This window comes from Ornithorhynchus anatinus, chromosome 10, assembly GCF_004115215.2.
Source record: "Ornithorhynchus anatinus isolate Pmale09 chromosome 10, mOrnAna1.pri.v4, whole genome shotgun sequence".
NCBI lineage: Eukaryota > Metazoa > Chordata > Mammalia > Monotremata > Ornithorhynchidae > Ornithorhynchus > Ornithorhynchus anatinus.
In genome coordinates this window covers 32684527-32707328 of record NC_041737.1, presented here as the reverse complement: position 1 = coordinate 32707328, position 22802 = coordinate 32684527, and the positions used below count along the sequence as shown (strand labels likewise).

Sequence of the window (22802 nt, the reverse complement as noted above, 5' to 3'; positions counted from 1 at the left end):
TTTATTGAGCGCTTACTATGTGCAGAGCACTGTACTAAGCACTTGGGATGAACAAGTCGGCAACAGATAGAGACAGTCCCTGCCGTTTGACGGGCTTACAGTCTAATCGGGGGAGACGGACAGACGAGAACAATGGCACTAAACAGCGTCAAGAGGAAGAACATCTCGTAAAAACAATGGCAACTAAATAGAATCAAGGCGATGTACAATTCATTAACAAAATAAATAGGGTAACGAAAATATATACAGTTGAGCGGACGAGTACAGTGCTGTGGGGATGGGAAGGGAGAGGTGGAGGAGCAGAGGGAAAAGGGGAAAATGAGGCTTTAGCTGCGGAGAGGTAAAGGGGGGATGGCAGAGGGAGTAGAGGGGGAAGAGGAGCTCAGTCTGGGAACGCCTCTTGGAGGAGGTGATTTTTAAGTAAGGTTTTGAAGAGGGAAAGAGAATCAGTTTGGCGGAGGTGAGGAGGGAGGGCGTTCCAGGACCGTGGGAGGACGTGACCCAGGGGTCGACGGCGGGATAGGCGAGACCGAGGGACGGTGAGGAGGTGGGCGGCAGAGGAGCGGAGCGTGCGGGGTGGACCCTTGGACCCTCCTGAAGATAGTTCTTCCAGAGCCAACCATCATTAATCCCCCGTGAGGTCAGTCAGATCTCCATGGCGTCTCATTGATGGTGATGCAATTATTTGTTATCCCTCGGGCTCCTGTGGTACCCGGTCACCATCTTGGTCCCTTCTCCAATGGTCAAACAAACAATCGTATTTATTGAGCACTTAATGTGTGTATAATGCATCATACTAAGTGCTTGGAGAGTTATTAGACATATCCCTGCCCAGAACGAGCTTACAGTCTAGAAGAGAAGACAGACATTCATATAAATCAAGAAATTATGAATAAGTACCTCAGTGCTGAGGGGCTGAGGAGGGTTGTAAAAGGGTGCAAGTAAAAGTGCAATGGTGAGGCAGAAGGGAGAGGGAGAAGAGGAAATGAGGCTCAGTCAGGGAAGGCCTCTTGGAGTAGATGTGCCTTCAAAAAGGCTTTGAAGGTGGTTGGGGGGCTGGAGCGGGGGGGTGGTGATAGTCCATTGGATATGAAGAGGGAGGGGCCAGAGGCAGGACATGGACAAAAGATCGGCAGCAGGGGTTCTCCATCTCATGGCTCCATAAGCCATGTTAGAGGCCAAAATGCCAAGGCATTAGGGAAGCACAGGAGGCTAGACTCAATCCCAAAGTACAATGGGGCAGGAGTTAACGTTATTTTGCAGTGGCAGGGGTTTCAGTAGACGTTGCAGGCTGCGCTCTGGGGCACAGGCTGGGGGACACGCCATGGCGCCTAGGTGTCGGAGTGTCAATTTGAATGAAGGGGGCTGCGGTTCTGGGCTGCTGGAGACCTGAGCTACAACTGGCTTTTGGGAAGACTACCAGAATCAAAGCAGAGTGCTAGAGAAGGGGAGGACCTCTCAGGATTACGTTGGTCTGTTCCCTTCCCGTTGTGGATTTCAGAGGCTCACTCTGGGATGACAACACCCACCTTCCTTCCAGCCCTGGACTCCAGAGCTGGATAATTGGATAATCAACCAATCAATCAAAGGTATTTATTGAGGACTTACTGTGCACAGAGCACTTTATGAAACACTTGGGAGAGAACACAGAGTTAGTAGACATGTGGCCTAACCCCAAGAATCATACAATATAGAGTGAGTGAGAGGCATAAATATAAATCCATAAAAAAATTGTGAGTATGGCAATACTTGTTGTACGACAGAAGGTGTAGTGACTAGAAAGTGTTTAAAAGGTAAATATCCAAGTACATAAGCGATGATGAAGGGAGAAAGAGAAGGGGGAAAAGAGGGCTTCATCCAGAAAGAGTTCTGGGAGAGACAAAACACACACCAGAACTCTTTCTCTAGTCTGCCTTTTGTCATCCTTACTGTCCCAAGCTGGGTCCCTTAATTATTAATAATAATAATCATGATGCTTGTTAAGCATTCACTATGTACCAGGCACTGTATTAAGCACTGGGTAGGTACAAGGTATTTGGGTTGGACACAGTTCCGGTCCCATATTGGGTTCACAATTTTAATCCCCATTTTATAGATGAGGTAACTGAAGCCCTGAGAAGTTAAGTGACTTGCCCAAGGTCATACAGCAGACAAATGGCCGAGCAGGGATTAGAATCCAGGTCTTTCTGACCTGTCGTGCTCGTGCTCTATCTCCTTTGATCAAGGAGGCTCCCAGATGGCTGCTAAGTCTCTGAGCACCCCACCTCCACCTTTTATCCAAATCTTCTAATCTTCAGAGATAGTTTCGTCTAATGGAAAAAGCATGACCTGAGAGTCAGAGGACACGAGTTCTAATCCAGGCTCAGACACCTATCGCTGTGTGACCTTGGGCCAGTTGCTTACTTTGCCTATGTGTCAGTTCTCTTATCTACAAATGGGGATTCAATTCTTGGTCTACCTCCTATTCAAACTGTGAGCACCAAATGAGACCTAATTATCTCTTATCCAGCTGAGCGCTTAGTCGAGTGCTTGGTGCATATTAAAGGCTCTCAGTAAATGTAATCTCTATTCCAAGTATCACAAAGGTTCTCGGTGATGAAGCCTAAGTGTCATGGCTGGGACCATGAAGCGTTCACTGTCCAGCGAGGAGGTGTCAGCCATCAATCCACGAAGTCATCTCTAGGAATGCCATGCCCACAGTCTCGTGCATCCGCTCCGGAGTGGAGGAACCTGGGCACATCCAGAGCTGTCCCTGCCCAACTAGTATGGAAGGTAAGGAGACAATGCCCCCCGAAACTAACGATCCGCTAGTGCTATCCAGAAGGAGTAACAAGTCAGCCATGAGGAACCACACGCAGATGACTGAGTTCATCCTCCTGGGACTCACGGATGACCAGGATTTACAGGCTGTGATTCTCCTCTACATGTCTGTCTCCTATGTACTGAGTGTCACCAGCAACCTGACCATTGTCATCTTCACCCTGCTGCACTCCTGCCTCCACACCCCCATGTACTTCTTCCTGCTGTGCTTCTCCTTCCTGGAGGTCTGCTTCAGTCCCTGCTTCCTGGCCACCATCGCCACCAAAGACAGAACCATTTCCTCTTCCAACTGCTTCACTCAGCTGTTCTTCTTCTTCCTCTTGGGAGTGACCAAGTTCTTTCTTCTGTCCACCATGTCTTACGACCGCTACGTTGCCATCTGCCGGCCTCTGCACTACATGACCGTCATGAGCCAGAAAGTCTGCACCTTGATGGTCCTCTCTTCCTGTCTGAACGGGTTCTTGGTCATCTTTCCACCTGTCATCCTTGGCCTACAACTGGACTTCTGTAGCTCCGTAGCCACTGACCACTTCTTCTGTGATGTGTCCCCTCTGCTCCTGCTCTCCTGCTTGCACACTGTGTTCCTGGAGCTGATGGCATTCATCTTGGCCTTACACTACTGGTCACCTTGATGTTAGTGGCGGTGTCCTACACAGCCATTGCCCACACCATCCTGAGATTGCCCTCTGATCAGCAGAAGAGAAAAGCCTTTTCCACCTGCTCCTCCCACATGGTCATGGTCTCCATCACATATGGCAGCTGCATCTTTATATACATCAAACCATCCATCAAGGACAGGGTGGACCTGACCAAGGGGGTGGCCATGCTCTACACTTCCGTGGTCCCCATGTTGAACCCTTTCATCTACACCCTGTGGAACGAGCAGGTCAAGCAGGCCATCTGGGACCTGATGCACCGCTTTGGATTTTCCTTCATGAGCTGAGGGATCCTTGGCGACAAAATCCAGCAGGAAGATGTGCAGGAGATGCAAAGACTCGACCACAGAGACTCGATGCCTGGACATTAGCCTAATACTTCATCTGCATTGGTTATCCATCCCTTTGTGTACCCCCACACCCACCCTTCTGGAAATCCCTTCCCTGGCCAGGTACTCCTACTACCTCAGCCCTTTGCCCTCATCCATTCAGGGGATAGTCAAGTCTTTTCATTCTGCATGAGAGAGACATTCTGAGATTTGTTAAGTGGGTCCGTGCCAAAGCCAATAGAAATCCCCAGGTTCACAGTGCTTTTTTGCAAATCTCATTCCTTATCCATCTAAGTGAATCCCTGCAGCTGGAGGAGTGACATTATTGGTTTATACGGGGAGGGGAAGCCAATGGTTCACCACTTTTTACTCTCATCCTCTCACTCACCTCTCTCCATCCCACCCTCTCACTCTCCTCTCTTAGTCCCAACCTCCAAATCCCCTACTTGCCCCCAACCTCTCACTCTCCCTCTCATATCAATCCTCAGTTTATTTGCAAATGTATCTGTTATACTGTAATTTCACTGATGTAATCTGATTTGGGCAGACATTTCAATCTGTCCTGTTTGTTTGGCTCCCTCAGTGATCCCTTTATTACTCTGGCTCTCACTCTTTGGAAATCATTCCTTTCTACCTCCCCCATTCAAATGGAAACTATTGGATGGCAGGAACCATGTGACTTTTATCAGTTATGCTCTTTCAAGCGCTTAGTATTGCGCCTAGGACTCAGTAGACAGTCATTAGATGCCATTTGATTGATGGACGGATTGCTTAACACTCAGTAAGCCCTCAATAAACACTTCCGGATTGAGAGATGGATTTCTTTGCACTTGGCACCCCATACCCACAACCTACAGAGGCGACAACGCGGCTCGGATCTCCCTCCCCACATGGTGGGGCTCAACCCAGGACATGGTTTGGAGCAGGGAAAAAAAGACAGAACTTGGGGCTCTGTCTAGGTAGGAGGGAGTACAGGAGAACTGAAGAACAGAGAAGTTAAGTGACTTCCCCATGGTCATGCAACAGGCAAGAGACAGAGCCCAGGTTTGTCCAGGTTTTCTGATTTCCACGTCTGTGTTCTCTCCACTAGGCTAAGCTGTTTCCCAGCTATTGATTCTACTGTCCTCGCCCAAGCTCTCAGCATAGTACTGAGAAAACGAAGGGAAGAAGGAGACACCACCTTCCAATATACTGAGTGCTTCAGACAGCCCAATAGATCTAGGAGATAATAATGTTGGTATTTGTTAAGCGCTTACTATGTGCCGAGCACTGTTCTAAGCGCTGGGGTAGACATAGGGGAATCAGGTTGTCCCACGTGGGGCTCACAGTCTTAATCCCCATTTTACAGATGAGGGAACTGAGGCCCAGAGAAGTTAAGTGACTTGCCCACAGTCACACAGCCGACAAGTGGCAGAGCTGGGATTCGAACTCATGAGCCCTGACTCCAAAGTCCGTGCTCTTTCCACTGAGCCACGCTGCTCCACAGCGTGGAGATATGACCTATCAGTCAAATTTATCATTCTCTATCTCCCTTTCTCTTTCTTCTCATGCTTATCTAGACAGACTCAGGTGATCTACTGGGTGACGAGCCCGTGGTGGAATGAAGAGAATGGCAGTGGGAGGAAGGGATAGGACGACTGGTGAAGGCACTGATAGAGGCTCCTGGAAAGGTGAATAACTTCCCCCCACCCCAAGAGAGGTGTTCTACTGGGACAGAAGGAGAGGCGGGACCTTGGGGCCCAAAGCAGGAAATCCCGTTAGAGGGTAAGCTCTCTGAAGGTAGGGATAATGTCTCTTTTTTATGGTACTCCTCTACCATGTGCCAAGCACTGTACTAAGCTTTGGGGCAGAAACAAAATGAACAGGATGGACACAGTCCCTTTCCCACATAGAGAACACAACCTAAATAGGAGGGTGTACGATTCAATCCCCAGTTTTTATGGTATTTGTCTAATGCTTCTGTGTCTCAAACACTGTTCTATGTGCTGGGATGGGTACAAGATCATCAGGTTGGATACAGTCCCTGCCATGCCTGGTGCAGGAGGACTGAAGAACAGAGAAGTGAAGTGACTTGCCCATGGTTCCGCAACAGGCAAGTGGCAGAGACAAGATTAGTACACAGGATCTCTGACTCCCAGCCCATGAACTTTTCCACTAGGCCACACTGCTTCCCAGCTATTTATTCCACTGCCCTCTCTCAAGCTCTCAACACAGTGTTGGGACCCCTGTAGACACTCAGGAAAATTGATTGATGGATTAATCGAGAGTAGGTTCCATCGCTAAAAGGGTCTAATACTTCAACCACCTCTAGGCCAAGTCACTCTGTTTAAGGAAGATTTCCAATTGCTCCATTTCCCTTGCTCTCCTCTTGGTCACCTGGAGTGGGGATTGATGGTTTGGAATAGCTGCAGCTGGGCCTCATCCCCTGACACTCTGTACATGTCCCCAATCTGGGTTTTAAACATTCACAGCCAGAGCCACCAAAGCATCTTCCATTCATTAGAGTCTCCCGACTCACCCCTGGGAGACATTCATTGTTCTCACAATTGGTCCCCGTGTGCCTATCAGAAACCAAAGGGAATAAAACTTGTGCCCTGTAGTAGGTAGAGAAGCCCATTTGCTGCCCAAAGGGTTGAGGCCGTCTTCTCTACTGAGATAAAACTCCTGTTGTCTTCCTCCACTCCCTTTTCCATAGGATGCAGAAAATTTGGCCTCGGGGAAGTGGATGGGGTCGCATGTCCAATGGTGATAAGAAGGTGAGGAAGTGAACAGGGTGTGGGGAGGTGAGTAAAGACTGAAGCAGGGGAATAAATAGAAAATTCCACGCAGGCATGGCATTATCTCCGTGATACTGCCCAGAGCCTGAGCTATGAAGGGCGTTAGGGAAGACTCCTGGAATCAGAGCAGAGTGCTAGGAAAGGGGAGGACCTTTCAGGATTACGTTGGTCCATTCCCTTCCCGTTGTGGATTTCAGAGCCTCACTCCATGACGACAGCGTTCACCTTCCTTCCAGCCCTGGACTCCAGGAGCCTCTGACCTTATTCTGGAGACTCCGTTCATAACCTGTAAGTAACAGTCAACCAATCCATCAAAGGTATTTAATGAGGGCTTACTGTGCACAGAGCACTTTACGAAATACTTGGGAGAGAACAACAGAGTTGGTAGACATGTGAGCTAACCACAAGAATCGTACAATATAGAAGAAGTGAGAGGCATAAATATAAATCCATGAATAAATCCTGAGTATGGCCATACTTGTTGTATGACAGAAGGTGGGGTGAATAGCAAGTGTTTAAATGGTAAATATTCAAGTATATAAGCGATGGAGAAGGGAAAAAGAGTAGGGGAAAAGAGGGCTTCATCCAGAAAGACTTCTGGGAGAGGCAAAACACACACACACACACACCAGAACTCCAGTCTGCCTTCTGTCATCCTCTCTGCTCCAACTGTATCCCTTTATTATTATTATTAATAATAATAATAGTGATACTTGTTAAGCACTTACTATGTACCAGGCACTGTATTAAACACTGGGCAGATACAAGGTAATTGGGTTGGACACAGTCCCGGTCCCATATAGGGCTAACAATCTTAATCCCCATTTTACAGATGAGGTAACTGAAACCCTGAGAAGCTACGTGACTTGCCCAGGTCATACAGCAGACAAGTGGCCTAGCCGGGATTAGAATCCAGGTCTTTCTGACCTGTCATGCTCGTGCTCTATCCCCTTTAATTCAAGGAGGCTCCCAGATGGCTACTAAGTCTCTGAGCACCCCACCTCCACCCTTTATCCAAATCTATTAATCTTCAGAGAGAGTTTTGCCTAATGGAAAGAGCTATTTTTCCTATTTGTTCTGCTCCCTCGATGATCCCTTTTTTACTCTGGCTCCCACTCTTTGGAAATCATCTCTTTCTACTTCCTCCATCGGAATGGAAACTATTGGATGACAGGAACTATGTGACTTTCATCAGCTGTGCTCTTTCAAGGGCTCAGTATTGTGCCTAGGACTCAGTAGACAGTCATTAGGTGCCATTTGATTGATTGTTGGATTGCTTAACACTCAGTAAGCCCTCAATAAACACTTCCAGATTGAGAGATGGATTTCTTTGCACTCGGTACCCCACACTCACAACCCTGACTGCAAGGACAACAACGCGGCTCGGATCTCCCTCCCCACATGGCGGGGCTCAACCCAGGCCACGATGTGGAGCCAGGAAAAAAAGGCCACGGCAGCCTGGAGAAATCCCAGGGCACAAGAGGCTCCGTGCACGGGACTCTATTGTGGAAGCACCCTGGAACTGACCTCTCTGCCACGGAGCTAGAGCCTGAGAAAGGTGACAAATTGAACGGAAGAAGGAACTGCCGCCTACCAGTCTAACAGTCAATAGTATTTACTGAATGACTACTGTGTGCAGAACAGCATACCGAGTGCCTCGGAGAGCCCAGTAGATCTAGGAGTCATCTTTATCACTGTCTATCTCCCTCCTCTCTCTCCTAATGGTTTAAGTAGACACACTCAGGAGAACTCGTGGATGAGGAGGACCTGATGGAATGAAAAGGCTGGGAGAGAGGGACAGGAAGATGGGTAAATGCGGTAATAGGGGCACCTGGAGAGGTGAATAACTTTCTCCTACCTTCTAAGGGAGGACAGTGCTAGTGCTGAGTTTCACTGATACAAGAGGAGAGGCAGGACTCTGGGGATAAAAGCAGCAAATCCCCCGATAGACACTAAAGAACTTTGAAGGCAGGGATCATGTCTATTTTTTATGGCACTTGCCTACTATATAATAATAATAATGTTGGTATTTGTTAAGTGCTTACTATGTGCAGAGCACTGTTCTAAGCGCTGGGGTAAATACAGGGTAATTAGGTTGTCCCACTTGGGGCTCACAGCCTTAACCCCCATTTTACAGATGAGGTAACTGAGGCACAGAGAAGTTGTGACTTGCCCACAGTCACACAGCTGACAAGTGGCAAAGCCGAGATTTGAATGCCAAGCACTGTACTGACTGTTGGGTCAGATACAAGATAATCAGGATGGGAATAGTCCCTGTCCCATCTGTAGAACACAATCTAATTAGTAGGATGTAGGATTCAATCCACTTTTTTATGGTATTTGTTTAAGTGCTTTCAATGTGTCAAACACTGTTCTAAGCGCTGTAGTAGAAACAAATTCGTTAGTTTGGACACAATCCCCATACCACTTGGTTCTCAGTCTAAGCAGGAGGGAGTACAGGAGAACTGAGGCACAGAGAAGTTAACTGGCTTGCCCATGGTCATGCAGCAGGCTCATGGCAGAACCGAGGTTAGTACCCAGGTTCTCTGACTCCCAGGCTCTCAGGCCCGGGGTCTTTTCCAATAGGCCATGCTGCTTCTCAGATATTGTTTCCACTGTTGTCTCCCAAGCTCTCAGTATAGTGCTGGGCCCCGAATGGAAGCTCAGGAAACATGATTGATTGATTAATTGAGAGTAGGTTCCATTCCCAAATAGCCCTATACGTCAACAACCTCTGGACCCAGCCACCTTTTGTAGAAAAAAGATCCCCATTGCTTCATCTTGCTTACTCTTCTCTTTGTCTGCACTCCTTTACTCTTCTCCCTATCCTTTCTATGGATTTATTCCCATCATTTAATCTCCCTCCCAGGCCCCAGCACTTATATACATATCTATAATTTTATTTATTTCTATTGAAGTCTCTCTCCCTCTCTAGACTTGTAAGCTTGAGTGGACAGGGATGTGTCTGTTATATTGTTAAATTGGTCTCTCCGAAGTGCTTAATACAGTGCTCTGCACACAGTAAGCACTCAACAAAACGATTGATTGACTGACGGACTGGGTCATATGGACTGGGAATTAATGGCTTGGAATGGCTGCAGCTTGACCCCTCGCACCCCCCCACCCTGTCGACCCACTGAATGGGACCCCTTTTCCGGTATTAAATGTTCACATCCAGAGCCACCAAAGCATCTACCATTCATTAGTGTCTCCCGACTAAGCCCTGGGGAGACTTTCATTGTTCTCACAGTTGGTCCCCTTGTGCCCATTAGGAAACAAAGAGAATAGAACCCTCATTCTTGCTCCTGAATTAGGTAGAGTAGCCCATCTCCTGCTAAAAGGTTCCAGACTGACTCCCCTGCTATGAGCAGAGAAAAATCCTGATGCCTTCCTTCCCACCCACTTTGGCCTCGTGTAGATTTGACGGGGTCACGTGTCCAATGGTGATGGGAGGACGAAGAGGAGCATCGTTGGGAGAGATGCGTGAAAGCCCGTATCAGGGGAACAGGTGGGAAATTACACACAGGCATGGCATTATCTCAGTGTTGCTTCCCTGTCGCATCCCTGCCAAATGCAATATGGGCATTTGGGATGACCTCCGGAATCAGGGCAGAGTGCTAGGGAAGCGAGGACCTGTCAGAATCATTTGGGTCCATTCTCTTTCCATCGTGGATTTCAGACCCTCTATCCATGGACGACTGCAGCCACCTTCCCTCCAGCTCCAGGCTCCCACAGCCTGTGATCCTGTCGTGTAGCCATGGTTCAGAACTGGTAATTATCAGTCAATAAATCAATCAGTCAGTAGTGTTTTTTGAGAGCTTATTGGGCACAGAGCGCTTCATGAAGCACTTGGGAAAGTAAAACAGTGTTGGTAGATCCATTCTCTGAGCACAGTAACCTTCCGGTATAGAGGGAGAGAGAGAATATGAATATGGATCCATAAGCCAATTAAGGATATATATATAAGTGCTGTAGTATTGAAGGTGGGGTGAATAGCAAATTCTTAAAAGGTAAACATCCAAGTGTATAAGCGGTGCAGAAGGGAGAGGGAATAGAGAAGCAGTTTAGCTTAGAGGCAAGAACATGGGCTTGGGAGTCAGAGGTCATAGGTTCTAATCCCGCCTCTGCTACTTCTGTGCTATGTGACCTTGGGCAAGCCACTTAACTTCTCTGGACCTCAGTTATCTCATCTGCGAAAATGGGGATTAAGGCTGGATCCCCACCTGAGACAACCTGATTACTTTGTATCTACCCCAATGCTTAGAACAGTGCTTGGCACAAAGTAAGCGCTTAACAAATGCCATAGTTATTATTAAAGGAAAAGAGGGCTTCATCCGCAAAGACCTCTGGGAGGGACAAATACAAACACACACACACACACACACACACACACACACAGAACTCAATCCCCAATCTGCTCTTTGTCATCCTTACTGTTCCAAGCAGGGTCCCTTTAATCCAGAAAGGCTACCTGATGGCTGGTTAGTATCTGAGCACCTCACCTGCACCATGTATCCAGATCCTCTAATCCTCAGAAGTAGTGTTGTCTAGCGAAAAAGGCATGAACTGGATGTCAGAGCAACTGGGTTCTCATCCACTTACCTGTTAGGTGACCTTTGACCTTTAACCACTCACTTAATTTTCCCATGCTTCAGTTCCTTCATCTGCAAAATGGGGATTCAATTATTGGTCTCTCTACTACTTAGATTGTGAACCTAGAGTGAGACCTGATTACCTTGTTTATTAGTCACCCAGGGCAGAAATCCTGGACTTGTCTCCTGAGGGTCTTCTTTCCTTTCTGGCAGTATCTCCAGGGAATGACTGGGCCATGAGCTCCTTAACACTCAGTGGGTCTTATGCTCATAAGCCCAAACACTCTTCTTCCCTCAAGGCTCTTGACAATCTCAGTTATCCAGGTGTTGACAGTTGATAATAATAACGTTGGTATTTGTTAAGCACTTACTATGTGCCGAGCACTGTTCTAACCGCTGGGGTAGGTACAGGATAATCAGCTTGTCCCACGTGAGGCTCACAGTCTTAATCCCCATTTTCCAGATGAGGCACCGAGAAGTTAAACGACTTACCCAAAGTCACACAGCTGACAGGTGGTGGAGCCGGGATTAGAACCCATGACCTCTGACTCTTTCCACTGAGCCACGCTGCTTCCCTGATGATGGATTGGGAGCATGGATTCAGGTGAAACCTTGACATTCATGAGCTTGGTCAAAGATCAATTTTCTCCCCTATCACATGTACACAAGGCATTCATGGGCCCATGCTCCAGGAGGCATTCTGCACCCATTCTCAACAATCAGGTATATAAGCTATTCGAATTGTCATTTCGACCTTGCTATTGGTAAGTATGTTTACGTTTGCCACCCCAGAAGAATGGAAACTCATTGTTGGCAGGGAATAGTTATGATGTACTTCCCCAAGCTATTAGAGCTGGATCCACCCAAATGGGTGCTCAGTAAAGGTAATCTCTCCTCCAACCATTACACAGGTTTTTGGGGATGAAGCCTAAGGATCACTGCTGGGACAACCACACTTCACAACCACGCTTCCTTTGTCTTGCGGGCAGGTGTCTGCCATCAACCCATGAAGTCATCTCGAGGAGTGGGTTGTGACCCTATCATGCCTGACGTCTCCCACAGCCGGAGCTGTTCCTGCCCAGCTCACCTAGTGGGAGAGGAGTCACAGCCCTCTGCCCCCTCCAGTGAGCTGGATTGACAGTCATCTGGTGTTATCCAATAGGAATCACAGGTCGGCCATGAGGAATCACACGCAAGTGACTGAGTTCATCCTTCTAGGGCTCTCTGATGACCCGGACTGGCTGACGGTGATTCTCCTGTACATGTCTGTCACCTATGCACTAAGCATCATGGGCAACCTGACCATCGTCACCCTCGCCTTGCTGGACTACCGCCTCCACACCCCCATGTACTTCTTCCTGTGCTGCTTCTCCTTCCTGGAGATCTGCTTCACCTCCGCCTGCATTCCCAGATTCCTGGCTACCATCATCACCGGGGACAGGATGATTTCCTACAACTGCTGTGCTGTGCTGTGGGATAGGCATGAACGGGCAACAGTGAGGAGGTGAACGGCAGAGGAGCAGAGTGTACGGGGTGGGCAGTAGAAAGAAAGAAGGGAGGTGAGGTACATATTATGTACATATCTCTAATTTTATTTATGTATATTAATGACACTCTCCCATCTTTAGCCTCTAAGCTCACGGGGGACAGGGAATATATCTTACTGCTATGTTGCACTCTCCAAAGCACTTAGTACAGTGCTCTGTATTCATTCAATTCGATTGATTGAAATTTGATTGAATGAATGAAGTGGGACCACGGGCTGTAGAGATATTTTCCACTTCCTTAAGAACAGCCAGAGAAGAAAAACAAAAGAGCAATAGCAGCAGCTGCTACAGCAGCGCCCCAGTACCGCTAGGAGTACAGTGGTCACTTTTCCCCCTTGGGTAGCCCAGAGACTAGGGACCACTGGGTGATGAGCAGATTGGCAAAGCCAGACCCAGCTGCAGGAAAAAACCTTTCAAGATCCCCATCCCTCCTCCTTCAGGGTCTTTCCTGGAATTGCCTCTTACCCACCAAATTTAAAAGTCTTTGCTTTGAAGTCTCGGCTCAAAAGTCTTGGCTTTGAGAGCATCTCCAGGGCATATCCCCTTTGTTATCTAAAGAGTCCTCATCTGTACTGAGAACTCCTAAATGGGGATGAATTTTGCCCCTGTAAAATAAGGGCCGGGGGAGAAAGGAATAATGTCAAGTCTCCTTTCTGCTCTTAGGAAGCAGCTTGGTTTCTCTAGTCTCAGCTATCCTGTCTTTCCTTTCCTTTTTTCTCCATCCCCGCTGGTAGGCTGGCAAGAAGGGTGTCGCCTCTCCCCTCTGCATACCGATGAAAGTAGCAGCAGCAGAAGTAGAAGGATAAGGGAGATTCCATCCTGCCGGGCAAGACACCACGAAAATGGGGAGAGATTTATGCTGCCTAAATGGTATGAAATTCTTCTTGAGAACAGGGAGAGGATCAATTGGGATTTTCAAAGGAACAAACCTAATATTCAGGGTGAAAACTCTGACCAAAACTATCAAGAGTTCCAGAAAAGTAAGTACATGCTCCTCCTTAAGTATCTCGGTCCTCCCAAAATCTGATCTCTGTTGGTTTTTCCTGTCCCATATCTGACCTTTCTGATTGGGGCAGGGAAGGAGATAACAACAGTTGGAAAGGAATCAGCTAGACTGGACTGGTATTTTTGCTGGCTGGATCTATCTCTGAGGGGTTGGGATTGGCCCGTGCCTCTGGTGATCTCTTGCCCCTGACAACTATTGCCTTTTCACCAGGGAGATGCTGGCCTGGAGCCCTGCTAGGGGACCATTTGATAGTTCTCAGCTCTGGGATACCTGAGAATCTAGTCCCAGCACTGCCTGGAGGTGGGTGACGAGACTCATGACCTCCCCTGCCAGGGCCCTGGGTTCAAAAATCGGGGTGAATATCTCGATAGCTAATTTTTACTGCTGATCTCTTCCATTAGACTGTAAACTCCCCACAAGCGAGGTCTATAGTCTATTATTCTGCTCTGTGTGCAGTAAGCATTCAATACATACCACTGATTGATTGATTTTACTTCTCTAAGAGCCTATGAGAATGTTGTGTACAGAAGAGGTGCCCAATAAGCGCTGATGAGGATTGGTTTCAGCTAGTGTGATGTTAATGATTCGGTCCAATGAGAGAAGGAGAAGCATTCCAACTAGTTTCTTTGAGTTTCCCTTTTCAGCCTCTCTCCTCATTTAATTGTATTTATTGAGGGCTTACTGTTTTGCAAAGTGTCGTACTAACTGCTTGGGAGAGATAAATATGACCATAAATGGAAAAATTCCCTGACCAACCTCAGTTCTGCTTCCTCTCTCATCCTCAGGTGTGACCCCAGAGGAAATAGAGAATCAGTGATGAGAAATCAGACCTCAGTGACCGAGTTCATCCTCCTAGGGCTGATGGACAATCCAGACAGGAAGATTGTCCACTTCTTATTCCTTCTACTCAGTTACCTGTTGAGCATCACTGGGAACCTGACCATCCACACCCTCACCCTACTGAACTCCCACCTCCACACCCCAATGTATTTCTTCCTCGAGAATTTCTTCTTCCTCAAAATTTTGTCTATAATAATGTTGGTATTTGTTAAGCGCTTACTATGTGCCGAACACTGTTCCAAGCACTGGGGGAGATACAGGGTAATCAGGTTGTCCCAAGTGAGGCTCACAGTTAATCCTCATTTGACAAATGAGGTAACTGAGGCACAGAGAAGTTAAGTTACTTGCCCACAGTCACACAGCTGATAAGTGGCAGAGCCGGGATTCGATGTCGGTCACCATTCTCAAACTGCTGGTGGCTATCCCGACAGGGGACAGACCCATTTCCTATAATGCTTGTGCCAGTCGCTCTTTTACATCCTCCTGGGGGTGACGGAGTTCTTCCTCCTGGCCACCATGTCCTACGACCAGTGTGTAGCCATCTGCCGGCGGTCTCACTACTTGACCATCATGAGCCTGAGCGTCTGCTCCCTGCTGGTCCTCTGCTCCTGGTTGGTGGCCTACCTGATCATCTTTCCGGACCTCATCCTGGGTCTCCAGCTGGACATCCGTGATGGAACCATTTCACCTGTGACTCTGCACCGAAGCTGGAAATCTTGTGCACTGACACGCAATTATTTGAGCAGATGAATTTTGTATTTGCAATGGGGACACTCCTGGTCACTCTGGACCTAGTCACCATGTCCTACATGGCCATCACCCGTACCAACCTGAGTCTGTCCTTCACCCAGCAAAGAAAAAAAGCCTTTTCCACCTGCTGCTCCCACATGATCGTTATCTTCCTCTCTTACTGCAGCTGCATGTTCATGCACATCAAGCCATCCCCCAAGGAAGGTTTAGACTACAACAAAAGGGTGGCGGTGTTAAACAACTCCGTGGCCCCCATGCTCAACCCCTACGAAGCCAGCAGGTGAAGTAGGTCATCAAGAACGTACCCAAGAGGGTGACTTTCTTTAAGAAGAAATAAGAGGCTTTGGAAGCTTGTTTCTGTAACGGAAAACGAAATTGAATGGACAAAGCTTTCTATAGTGAGGATGGACTTTCAGCTACCCCCTCAGGTCATCCTTCCTCATCCTCTTTTTCTGTTTCTTCTCCCAAGTCTGAGCTGCCCACCACTTTGTCCACTAGACCTGCCCCATCCCTTTCTGCAACAACTTCAGAGCTAGTTGTGATCATAAGAATAGAAGAAAAATAATTGTGGTATTGGTTAAGTGCTTACTATGTGTCAGGCACTGTACTAAGCGCTGGGGTGGATACAAGCAAATCGGGTAAAACAGAGTCTCTGTCCCACATGGGGTTCAGAATAGTAGTAGTAGTACTTTCCCGACACTGTAGACAGCACCACCATCCTTTCTGTCTCACAAGCCCGTTACCATGGCGTTATCCTTGATTCCTCTCTCTCATTCAACTCACAAATTCAGTCTGTCAAGAAATCCTTAGATCCCACCTTCACAACATCACTAAAATCTGCCCTTTCCTCTCCATCCATACTGCTACCATGCTAATAGAATCACTCATCTTATCCTGCCTGGATTACTGCATCAGTCTCTCCATGCTGACCTCCAGCCTCCTATCTCTCCCCACTCCAATCCATACTTCACTCTGCTGCCCTGATCATTTTTCTACCAAAATGTTCTGGACACGTCACCCCTCTCCTCAAAAAACTCCAATGGTTGCTCATCCACCTTCCTATCAGACAAAAATTCCTCTCCATTGGCTTTAAAGCACTTCATCACCTTCCCTACTTCTACTGCATTTTGCTTCTGTCCTTCTACATTCCTGCCCATACACTTTGCTCCTCCAATGCTAACCTTGTCATTGTGCCTTGATCTCTCCTGTCTCACCGCCGACCCCTAGCCCACATCCTGCCCCTGGCTGGATCATCCCCCCTCTTCAAATCTGCCAGACGATTACTCTCCCCGCACCTCTTCAAAATCTTACTGAAGGCACATCTCCTCCAAGAGGCCTTCCCAGACTTAGCCCCAATTTTCCTCATCTTTCATTCCTTTCTATGTCACCGTGACTTGTTCCCTTTGCTCTTCCTCCACCTCCCAGCCCCAAATCAGTTATGTATATAGCTGTAATTTAATTTTTTTGTATGGATGTCTATTTGTATTGATATCTGTGTCCCACCACCCCAGACTGTGAGGTCATTATGGGCAGGGATCATTTCTCTTTATTGTTTCATCATACTTTCCCTAGCACTTAGTACAGTGCTCTATGCACTGTAAGCACTCAATAAATATGATTAATGAATGAATGAATAAACAAATAAATAGTGGTAGTAGTAATAGTGATTCTCTGTCTCTCCTAAGTCCATACTTCACTTTGCCACCCGGATCATTTTTCTTAAAAAAAGGCTCACTCCATATCTCCCCTCTCCTCAAAAACCTCCAATTGTTAGCCATCTATCTGTGAATCAAATAGAAAAACCTAACTGTAGGCTTTAAGGCACTTCATCAGCTCTCCCGCTTCTATCTTTCCTCCCTCATCTCCTACTGCAACCCAACCCACACACTTAGCTTCTTTAATACCAGCCTCCTCATTGTACCTCAATCCCTTCTATCTCACCACAGCCCTCTTGCCCACATCCCCTCTCTGGCTTGGAATTCCCCCCACCCCAGCTTCATATCTGACAGGCCACCACTACCTCCACGTCATTCATTCAATCGTATTTAATGAGAGCTTACTATGTGCAGAACCCTGTATTAAGCTCTTGGGAGAATACAGTGTAAAAATAAACAGATATATTCCCTTCCCACAAAGAGTTTACAGTCTAGAGGGGGACGCAGTCTTGGATATAAATAAATAAGTAAATTACTGATCTGTACATGAGTGCTGTAGGGCTGGGATGAGGATGAAGAAAGGGAACAAGTCCTTTGCAAAGCAGAAAGGACTGGGAGAAGAGGAAAGGAGGGCTTAGACAGGGAAGGCCTCTAGGAGGAGTTGTGCCTTCTGAGCCCTACTAAATCATATCTCCTACAAAACCCCTTCCCTGACTAAACCTCCCTTCTGGGTCACCTACAGACTTGGATCTGTACACCCTAAGCACTTTGACATTCCCTCTTTCAGTGCCACAGCACTCGTGTGCATACCCATCTGTAATTTATCTGAGCTTCTATCTCCCTCTTTAGACTCTAAGCTTCTTGTAGGCAAGGATAATGACTACCTATTCTACTGTATTTTACTCTCCCAAGGGCATTGTACAATGCTTTGCACACAGGAAGTGTTCAATAAATACCACTGATGGAGTGATGGATTGATTGATAATTGTAGCAGCAGTAAAAGTAATACTAGCCAAGGAATAGTAGTAGTAGCAGAAGTAGTAACACTGATAGAAGTAGTCATAGTAGATATAGTAGTTATAGGAGCAGCAGACATAATAGCAGAAGTAGAATGAATGAATGAATTATTATTAGTCAATTACTATTATGGTATTCGTTAAGCATTTACTATTTGCCAGGCACAGTTCTGAGCGCTGGAGTAAATATAAGACACAGTTCCTGTCCTACATAGAGCTCACGGTCTTAATCCCCATTTTACAGATGAGGGAACCGAGGCACAGAGAAGTGAAGTGACTTGCCCAAGGTCACACAGCAGGCAAGTGGTGGAGTGGGGAATCTCACTCAACACTCAATGACTTGTTCTGATCACTCCATTTTTTAATATTTTATTTCTATCTTACTCATTAGAGTGAAAGCTCCTCGTGGGCTGAGAATGGGTCACATGTTTCTCACCTACCCATTTCTACTTACATCAAATGAGAAGTGCTCTTTGTTGACTTTAGGACTGTCATCCTGCTCTCTCCCCGATGTCAATCTACTCTCTTCTCCCAAGCCTAGGACTCAGGCTGTGGCCTTTCCTCCTCCCAAGCAAACCTTCCAAATGTACCTTGCTGGCAATTCTGCAATATTGCATATCCTAATCCCTTCCCGCTCCCGGCAACACTCTGCCCCCCTCCCTCAGCCAGACCACATCAGAACCCTCCTTCAGAACCAAATGCTACTTCCTCCATGAAGCCTTCCTGGATAGATAGCTCCCTTTCCTAGTTGGGATGTCCCATTAGCCACTTTCACTACCTAGTGCATTTCTTTTTTTTTAGTCATGTACTTGCAAGTTTTGTGAGTGTGACTGTGATTCGTATTTGAATGACTTGCCTGAGGTGATCAAAAGACCTTTGACAGAGCTGGGAAAAAACAAAAAACCTAGATAATTGACTGTCTTCTCGATCTCTGTCAGCCAAGATAACTCCTTCTCCTCCAAACCATTTTTCAATCCCCAGCCCCATCATGCTGGATCCCAGATAAAGGTAAAATGGGTTAAGTAACCTCGCTGGGGATCTCCAGGCTGAGACCCAGCACACCTCACCTCGCCTCTATGCTCTGAGCACCCATTTCTACCTTCCGTTCTGTGTTTCCCAAGGGCCCCAGTCTCTGTAATCTGGTTAGCAGCATAGATTCATTAGTGCTCCTGAGCACGGCTTCCCGCAGCTCAGGTGCGGCTCCTGGCCCCCATTTCCCCAGTAACCTCTAGGGCCTTTTGAATGTATTCTCTTTTCTTATGGCATTTGATAAGCACTTCCTACATGTGAGGTAGTCAGTCAATCAGTTAATCATATTTATTAAGCACTTACTATGCACAGAGCACTGTACTAAGCACTTGGAAGAGTATAATACAACAATAAACAGACACATTTTCTGCCCACTATGAGCTTACAGTCTGGAGGGGGAGAGAGTCATTAATAAATAAAAAGCACTGTTCTAAGTACTGGGGCAGATACAAGTTTATCAGGTCCCTGTCCCACATGGGGTTCACAGGCTAAATTGGGGGGAAGTGGTTAATCCTGATGAGTGCCGAGTGATAATATCAGATGATGGTAGCAGAATTCGTGATTCTGCCTTGGTGGAACAGTGCTACTTTCTTCGTTTCTGTGACAGGAAGGAGTAACAGAAAGGGGCAAAAGAGGGTTTAGCTGCGGAGAGGTGAAGGAGGGGTGGTAGAGGGAGTAGAGGGAGAAGAGGAGCTCAGTCTGGGAAGGCCTCTTGGAGGAGGTGAGTTTTAAGTAGGGTTTTGAAGAGGGAAAGGGAATCAGTTTGGCGGAGGTGAGGAGGGAAGGCGTTCCAGGACCGCGGGAGGATGCGGCCCAGGGGTCGACGGCGGGATAGGCGAGACCGAGGGATGGTGAGGAGGTGGGCGGCAGAGGAGCGGAGCGTGCGGGGTGGGTGGTAGAAAGAGAGAAGGGAGGAGAGGTAGGAAGGGGCAAGGTGATGGAGAGCCTTGAAGCCTAGAGTGAGGAGTTTTTGTTTGGAGCGGAGGTTGATAGGCAACCACTGGAGTTGTTTAAGAAGGGGAGTGACATGCCCAGATCGTTTCTGCAGGAAGATGAGCCGGGCAGCGGAGTAAAGAATAGACTGGAGCGGGGCGAGAGAGGAGGAAGGGTGGTCAGAGAGAAGGCTGACACAGTAGTCTAGCCGGGATATAACGAGAGCCCGTAGCAGTATGGTAGCCGTTTGGGTGGAGAGGAAAGGGTGGATCTTGGCGACATTGTAAAGGTGAAACCGGCAGGTCTTGGTAACGGATAGGATGTGTGGGGTGAACGAGAAAGACGAGTCAAGGATGACACCGAGATTGCGGGCCTGAGAGACGGGAAGGATGGTCGTGCCATCCACGGTGATAGAGAAGTCTGGGAGAGGACCGGGTTTGGGAGGGAAGATGAGGAGCTCAGCTTTGGTCATGTTGAGTTTTAGGTGACGGGCAGACATCCAGGTAGAGACGTCCTGGAGGCAGGAGAAGATACGAGCCTGAAGGGAGGGGGAGAGGACAGGGGCAGAGATGTAGATCTGTGTGTCATCTGCATAGAGATGATAGTTGAAGCCATGAGAGCAGATGAGTTCACCGAGGGAGTGAGTGTATATGGAGAACAGAAGAGGGCCAAGAACTGACCCTAGAGGAACTCCAACAGTTAGAGGATGGGAAGGGGAGGAAAGTTGGCATTAGAGGACCAAGTGGGTGGATGGGTTACAGCAGGATAGTAGCAAGGTGAGGTAGGAAGGGGCAATGTGATTGAGTGCTTTAAAGCTGATGGTAAAGAGTTTCTGTTTGATATGGAGGTGGATGGGTAACCACTGGAGGTTCTTGAGGAGGAGGTAAACATGGCCTGATGGTTTTCACAGAAAAATAATCCGGGCAGCAGAGGGAAGTATGCACTGGCAGCAGGAGGCTGACACAGTAATCAGTTGATTAGACTGTAAGCTCGTCATTAGGCAGGGATTGTCTCTATATGTTGCCGAATTTTACATTCCAAGCGCTTAGTACAGTGCTCTGCACATAGTAAGCGCTCAATAAATACTACTGAATAACCAAGGCGGGATAGGATAAATGCTCAGATTAACATTTGGATGGAGAGGAAAGGGTGGGTTTTAGCCATGTTGTGAAAGTCAAACTTAACAGAACTTAATGATGGATTGAATCTATGGGTTGAATGAGAGAGAGAGGAGTCAAGAATCATACCAAAGTTGTAGGCTGGTAATAATAATAACAATAATAATATTGATAATGATATTTGTTAAGTGCTTATTATGTGCCAAGCACTGTAGTAAACACTGGGGCAGATACAAGCACTAGGTCAGTCCCTGTCCTACATGAGCCTCCCACAATCCCTATTTTACAGATGAGGTACCCGAGGCACAAAGAAATGACTTGCCCAAGGTCACCCATATGGCAGAGCTGGGATTAGAACCCGTGACCTTCTGACTCCCAGGCCTGGGCTCCATCCACTACACCATGCTATTTTCTCAGCAGAGTCGAGTAGAGATGGGTTGAAGGCAGGAGGAAATGAGAGCCTGCAAAGAAGGAGCGAGACGCAGCTCGCGATGGAAAATTTGGGAATCATTCACACAGAGGTGGTAGCTGAAGCCATGGGAGCAAATGAGTTCTCCAAGGGAGTGGATGTAGATGGAGGATAGAAGGGGCCCCCAAATTGAGCCTTGAGGGACCCCCACACACACACAGTTAGGGGGTGGGAGGAGCCCACAAAAGAGACTGAGAATGAGGAGGCAGAGAAGGACAACCTGGAGGAGGACAGCTTCAGTGAAGCTGAGGTTGGATAAACTAACTCTCTTCCCCTCTTCAAAGCCCTACTGAGAACTCACCTCCTCCAAGAGGCCTTCCCAGACTAAGCTTCCCCTTTTCCTTCTGCTCCCTCTGCTCCCTCTCAACTCCCCCTCCACCCTCTGCTCCTTCCCCCTTACCCCTTCACCTCCCCTCAGCTAAGCCCCCTTTCCCTCTGCTCTTCCCCCTCTCCCTTGCCCTCCCCTCAGGACTGTGCTCATTTGTATATATTTTTATTACCCTATTTATTTTGTTAATGAAGTGTACATCCCTTTGATCCTATTTATCGTGATTATGTTATCTTGTTTTTGTCCATCTGTCTCCCCGGATTAGACTGTAAGCCCGTCACTAGGCAGGAATTGTCTCTATCTGTTACTGAATTGTATATTCCAAGCGCTTAGTACAGTGCTCTGCACATAGTGAGTGCTCAATAAATACTACTGAATGAATGGTAATGTTTCCGGGAGAAGGGGATGGTTGACAGTGTCGAAGCCAGCTGAAATGTCGGGGAGGATTAGGATGGAGTCAGTCCTCCAAAGCCAACTCCTCAGTGTACTTCTTGCGGCTGCCCCCTCGCCCACTTCCTACCTCTAGGCTGGGACTCCTTCCCCCTTCGTATATGACAGGCCACCGCTCTCCCCACCTTTAAAACCTATTAAAAACAAAAACAAACCACATCTCTTCCAGGAGGTCTTCGCTCAGACTTCGTCTCCCCTACTACCTCCCCCTTCTGCGTCGCCTACGCACTTAGATCTGCATCCTTCAAGCACTTGATATTCACCCCACCATTGGGCCCCACAGCAGTTATGGTAGGGATCGTCTCTATCGGCTGACAAATCGAACTTTCCAAGTGCTTAGTACAGTGCTCGGGACAGCGTAAGCACTCAATAAATGCAATTGAATGAATGAATGGTGGGCAGGGAGCTTGTCTACCACCAACTCTGTTGGACTGCACTCTCCCAGTGCTCTGCCCACAGTACATGCTCAATAAATGCCATTTTTAAA

General features: G+C 47.6%; 2 pseudogenes; both read left to right on the top strand.

The window, feature by feature from the left end:
• The first annotated feature begins 2840 nt into the window (after window positions 1–2840).
• LOC100090024 lies at window positions 2841–3763 on the top strand (annotated as a pseudogene).
• Window positions 3764–12352: 8589 nt separating this feature from the next.
• LOC100090014 lies at window positions 12353–15654 on the top strand (annotated as a pseudogene).
• Window positions 15655–22802: the final 7148 nt, after the last annotated feature.